Below are 6,337 nucleotides of genomic sequence, written 5' to 3' on the forward strand. Positions count from 1 at the left end.
TCAAAACTAATGTAACACTTTCTAAAAGTATATTATTATCCTACGTACAGTGATAGATATTTTCGTAGAAAAATGTTATAACTGAAACTAACTGTAAGGACTTTGTGGCAAATCTGATTTGATGTATGGGTCTATAGTATTGTTAGTTAAAGCACTAAATTTCATTATGAGAAATATGTCTTCATTTTCCGCCCAACGGGCCTCCGTGGCCAAGTGGTTAAGGTCTCTGACTTCAAATTACTTTCCCGTCACCGTTGTGGGTTCAAGCCTCACTCCGGGCGTCGAATTCTTCTTGTGGGGAAGCCATCCAAATCCAACTGGCTTACGGAAGGTCGGTGATTCTACCCGGGTGCCCACCCGTGATGAAATAAAGCACGGAGGGGCACCAGGGGTCCTCCTTAACCATCAAAGCTGGAATGTCACCATATGATCTGAATTATGTCGGTGCGACGTTAAATCCTACAAAACAAACAAATAAAACAAACATCTCTCGATCCAAGTGGGTTTTATCTGACCTGGAATATAAAATGCAGAATGAATGTTGTAAACCAATATTCTCATTATGAACCGATTCATTCTGAACCGGATGTTTTATATGACTTGTATTCTATTTAGTTTATACCTGATGATTCATAAATATGTTTTATCATTAAGGAATTGTACACCGAATACTATCCTGACGCTAACAAATGCAAATGCCTCTGAAACAAATTTAGACAGTTTGCCTCTATTAACAAGTGGAAGAAGAAAATTCAACATCGCCTTTGTAACCTCAAACAGGAAGATTTGATTACAATAACCACTTGTAATAATTTTATTTTCCTAAACCATTTGATAATCTGTAAAGTCTTGGACACCATCTGAATTAAGTAGATAGACTTCTTTAGAATCTGATATTCTTGCATAGCATGTTATTTCTTATAAGTCTAAATCGCTTGATTTTTTTTATTTAATAAGTTATTTGTCTCACGGTGGGGAAACCACGTGACTAAATCGGATAACGTGCACGCAAAAGTGCTAAAAATAGGCCCGCTTCAGGTATGTTTTTTCACTATAACTTTTTTGATCCGCCATTGTTTTAAACGAGATAACGTGCATAAACCCCGCAATAAAAAGCTCTTTCATTGGATATATGTAACTTGATGAAACTCCCTCCCGTTTTTACGTAATCCTTGCCCAACCGATTCGAAAGATGCAAAATATTTTGGTAACGAACACGGCTGTTCACAAGTTACGCACCTAGCACAGATTCCGCAGAGAATTTTCGCTGGAATGTAGGTTTAAAATAAAGCTTGTCATTGTCCAAAGTCCTATACCAAATATTTAACATGACTATTCAGGAATATTAAAGATATCGTAAGACAGAGGGTGCGGTAACGTACACGTCATTTTTCCCCAGAGGGTAACGTACACGTCAAAAACTATTTATCATGCATGTAGAACATCTTTGTCTTTAAATGACTGAACTGTAAACATTTTGATATTGTTAAAAAAAAAAAGATGCAGATGCTGGGAACAGGCTGTTTTTCTTTCGGTATGTTAGTATATACAGAAATGCTACAGTGAAAATGAATAGCATTTGGAATTTTATGGTCTAATCGTGTATGTTATTTTGACAAGTAGACATTGTTAGCAGTTGCCATTTTTAATGTCAACTTTTTTTTCTCCAACTATCAAAAGTTAATTAGGTTTCTGGGAATAAACCATATCCGTCTGTCAGCAGGGTTTAATCAAATCCGTATGTTCAAATCTTTTTGATGACCCGTTGAACTGTAAACATTTTTTATATTGTTAAAAAGATGCTGAAATTAGTATAAATTCTGAACGATAACTGGAACGATAGCATGCTTGATAACCATGATTTTTCTTTATTAAAACGTTACAATACAGAAAATCTTTTTGTTTAATATGACAGCATGCACCTTATTTGAATCATTGACAAACTGTTTGAGTTCTATCATGCATGGCACCATAACAATCAGCCAATAATATAAACACGTTGTCGTTTAAATTATCGTGCGGGAGTAATGTTATTCTTTCTGTGGGTTAGTGACAGTTTGTTGGTCAGCTAGTTATTCATTTAGACCTCCTTACTGAAACAACATATCAGTATTGACCTAAATTTTGCATATCTAAGGACTATATTCATTCCATGGTTGATTAAATCATAAATGCTGACATATTCTGATAATATAGATCTATAAATGCGTCAGTTACATCCAAAGCTTTAAAGTAACAGCCTCGGTTATGTTTAGGCTGTTCATTTACAAAATCAAATACCTTATATAAGCATTAACGAGATTACAATTAACTATTTTACTAAACTAAGCTATATAGGATCGCAAAAAAAGTTAGAAAATGTCGCAAAAAAGTTGATTTTTTTTAACCAAGTACAGTTGACTAAGACAGATTTTGTGTCGCCTACTACAAAGTAGCTGCGACATACAGGGATCACTTTTCCGTCGTCCGTCTTTTTGTCCGTTGGCGACCGGCTGGCGTCCGTCACGCTTCTTTTCCGGAGCATAACTCAAGAAATAATAAAGGTGCTAATTTGTTACTTCATACAATGATCGAACACAGTGAGAGGATGCGCAGTATTAAAGAACCATAACTCTAGGTGGTCCCATTTTTCAATTATCTCCCCTTATCCTTATAAAAAAGACTTGTCCAGAGCCCAAGTCAAAAACCATTTGAAGAATTTGAAGATACTTTACACATTGACAGAGGAAGCGCAGTGTAATGGTCACATTTTTAAATTACCTCCCCTTATCGTTATATAGAAAGCTTGTCTGAAGCCCAAGTCGAAATTATATAAAGGATTGACTTGAAACTTTGCACATAAATAGAGGTCCAATGAAAGGAAGTACAGTGTCAAAGAACCATAACTCTAACTGATCTTATTTTTGAATAACCTCCCTTTATCTATGGAAAAAACTTGTCTGGGGCCAATGTCAAAACCATATAAAGGATTGTCTTGATACTTGATACATTGATAGAGGTCAGTGAAGCAAAGTGCAGTGTCAAAGAACCATTACTTTAGCTGACCCCATTTTTGAATCACCTCCCTTTATGCATGAAAAGGAAAAGCAAGAAGCTTGACTGAAGCCCAAGCCAAAAACTATGAAGGGTTGATTTGATACTTTGTACAGTAATACAGGTCAGTGAAAGCTAGTGCAGTGATAAGGAATCATAACTCTTACTGACTCAATTTTTAATTACCTCCCTGTATGTATAAGAAACTTGTATGGAATCCACTGAGTAAAATCAATGATATACAAAATATAAACATGTCAAAAAGAAAAGTAACAATTTTTTTTCTGTTGTTATTTTTAGAAAATGGGTCGTCCGAAAAAAGTTTTTCCCACAACAGTGGTAGGTTCACGCTCCACTATGTCTCTTCTCGTGCGCCTTTAAATTACTTTTTCTCCGAAAAGACATTTCGCACTCCTGGCACATATATTCATTCTCCGTGCTATAAATAGATAATAGTTTTACTGCTGTTACTCTCGGTGCAACAATTATACCTATATGCGTATTTAATACTTCTTTTTGTTTGTCTCTTTCAAAAGTCAGATTCATAATTATGGTGCGGACAACTAAACTAACTATCGTTACTGGAAAGAACAAGTACTAGGCTTCCATCACCCGTAAGCAACTGTCAACTTTTTCACTCAAAGATACATGGTCAGTTGCGCATATGATGGATTTAGAGCAAAATAATTTCAAAATTTTATCATCTTACCTATTTATGTATAGATATACAAGAGCTGTAAACGTGTAATTATTTCCAAGCTAGGATGAGGACCGACGCTACACATTTTCACTGTAGCATTTCTGTATATATTAACATACCGAAAGAAAAACAGCCTATTCCCAGCATTTGCATCTTTTTAACAATGTCAAAATATTAACAATTCAATCATTTAAAGACAAAGATGGTCTACATGCATGATAAATAGTCTTTGACGTGTACGTTACCCTCTGGGGAAAAATGACGTGTACGTCACCTCCTGAAAAACCGCAACGTGTACGTTACCGCACCCTTTGTCTTACGATATCTTTAATATTCCTGAATAGTTATGTTAATTATTTGGTACAGGACTTTGGACAATGACAAGCTTTATTTTAAACTTAAATTCCGGCGGAAATTCTCTGCAGAATCTGTGCTAGGTGCGTAACTTGTGAACAGACGTGTTCGTTACCAAAATATTTTGCATCTTTCGAATCGGTTGGGCAAGGATTACGTAAAAACGGGAGAGAGTTTCAACAAGTTACATATATGCGATGAAAGAACTTTTCATTGCGGGGTTTATGCACGTAATCTCGTTTAAAACAATTGCGGATCAAAAAAGTTATAGTGAAAAAACATACCTGAAGCGGGCCTATTTTTAGCACTTTTGCGTGCACGTTACCCAAGTTAGTCACGTGGTTTCCCCACCGTGTGTCTCAGAATAGTCTGTGATATCAAGCGACTTCAATGTGATATATAAGCAAATACATGTAGCAAGATTTTGTTTAAAAATCATATGTTTATGCATGTTAGTTATATCGTTATTATTTTGTATGTAAAATACATATAGACACACTTTGAAATAAAGTCACACATAAATGATGCGTTGGTGACCTTTTACATGGACTTGGTTCCCGTAAAGTACACTAAAGGGTTAAAAGGTAAAAATAGAATAAAGTATGAAGAAAAACAACATTTAAACTACTCATTCTAATAGATATATTTATTTATGTAATTGGTATGTAAACACTTATTCAGCTTGACTGATAAAGTGCCATCAAGATCAGATTGTTTACATTATTTACAGAGTGTTTTGATGTAAAGTTGTTGTTGTTTGTATTGGCTTATTTTTTGTCTTTTGTTAATGATGTTTTGTTTTGAGAGCGGGTGTTTAGGGACATTTTGAATGATATTTACAACTATTGCTTTATTGTAGATATTTTGTCGGATATTTTCTACTGTGCCCTCCCACTAAGCACCATAGGGAGGCCGTAGATTTATGGATCGTGAGTTCGTGAGTTCGATCCCAAGGCGGGACATATGTTCCCCGTGACGATTTGATAAAATAAATCTACATTATGTCTGAAGTCATTCGTCCACCACCTCTGATTCATGTGGGGAAGTTGGCGGAGAACAGGTTTGTACTGGTACAATATCCAGGAACACTGGTTTGGTTAACTGCCCGCTGTTACATAACTGAAATGCTGTTGAAAAAAAGGTGTTAAACCAAAACAAACCGCAGGAGTCTTTTGGGGGGAGGGGGTAATTTAAGCCTGCTGATGTTTGTTTCTTGTTTTTGTATGGACATCAAATGATCAAATGCTATTTTTATAATGGACAGTATGTACCCGTTATGCAGATTTCTAGCATAGATGAAAATAAATAGAATACTTTGAAAATAATGTCTTTCCTTTTTTTATTCATCCAGATTGTAATCATTTATAACATAACTTATTAGACAAGTATATCGTTACTGATTATTTCATATTACCTTGCAAACACTTCATCAGTTTATTTTTACTATCATTTTAAATGCACCTGAATCTAATTATGACAGATACGCTCTTATGCGTTCAATAATAGGAGATTGACACTCGACACACTGACCAATCTCCGGTGCGCAAGTTTCACATGTGACCATATGACTACATGGTATGAACACCATGTTTGAATTCTTGTTCATACACACTTTGCAAGGCATTAAACCGTTAGGTTCGTTATCTTCTCTTTCTCGTAGTCCTGGAGAACATACGCCAAGTCCGAAGATGGAACCAACGACCCGCGATCCGTATACCGACGCTCTACCTACTTAGCTAAGCGGGCGGGTCAGAGATAAATATAGATCTACAGTTGTGTGCAAGAAAAATGTAAAAACAGTGGGGATGATGGGTGGAGATTGGGTACAGGGCGAGAGTAGGTGTTAAAAAGGGTGGGGGGGGGAGGCGGGTAAGAGATACCATAATGAGTTACAAGTGACACTGAAAGGCGTGACATCACAGGTTGCATCCAAATCTGATACAGTTAAACTTACCCTTTGAGATACCCGACCCTAAATCAAAACATGTCTGTCCTTACAAGAGATTTTCAGCTTACTTTGACACGTACTGCGAACTACGGACTGCGGACTTACTATAGGGGTTTTCTCAAACTGTATATGATGAATTTATGCATAACTAAACAGTGGCATATTTAGCATCTGGTTCTTATGCCGTTATACTGTTTCCATTTAAAATATCTGAGAAAAGACAGTTATAAGATTTATTAATATCCGTCTTATTGTATATGGATTACCCTTTTACCTTTAATATCGATTTTTGTTTAATGTAT

Source organism: Mercenaria mercenaria, chromosome 4 (genome assembly GCF_021730395.1).
Source record: "Mercenaria mercenaria strain notata chromosome 4, MADL_Memer_1, whole genome shotgun sequence".
Classification (NCBI taxonomy): domain Eukaryota; kingdom Metazoa; phylum Mollusca; class Bivalvia; order Venerida; family Veneridae; genus Mercenaria; species Mercenaria mercenaria.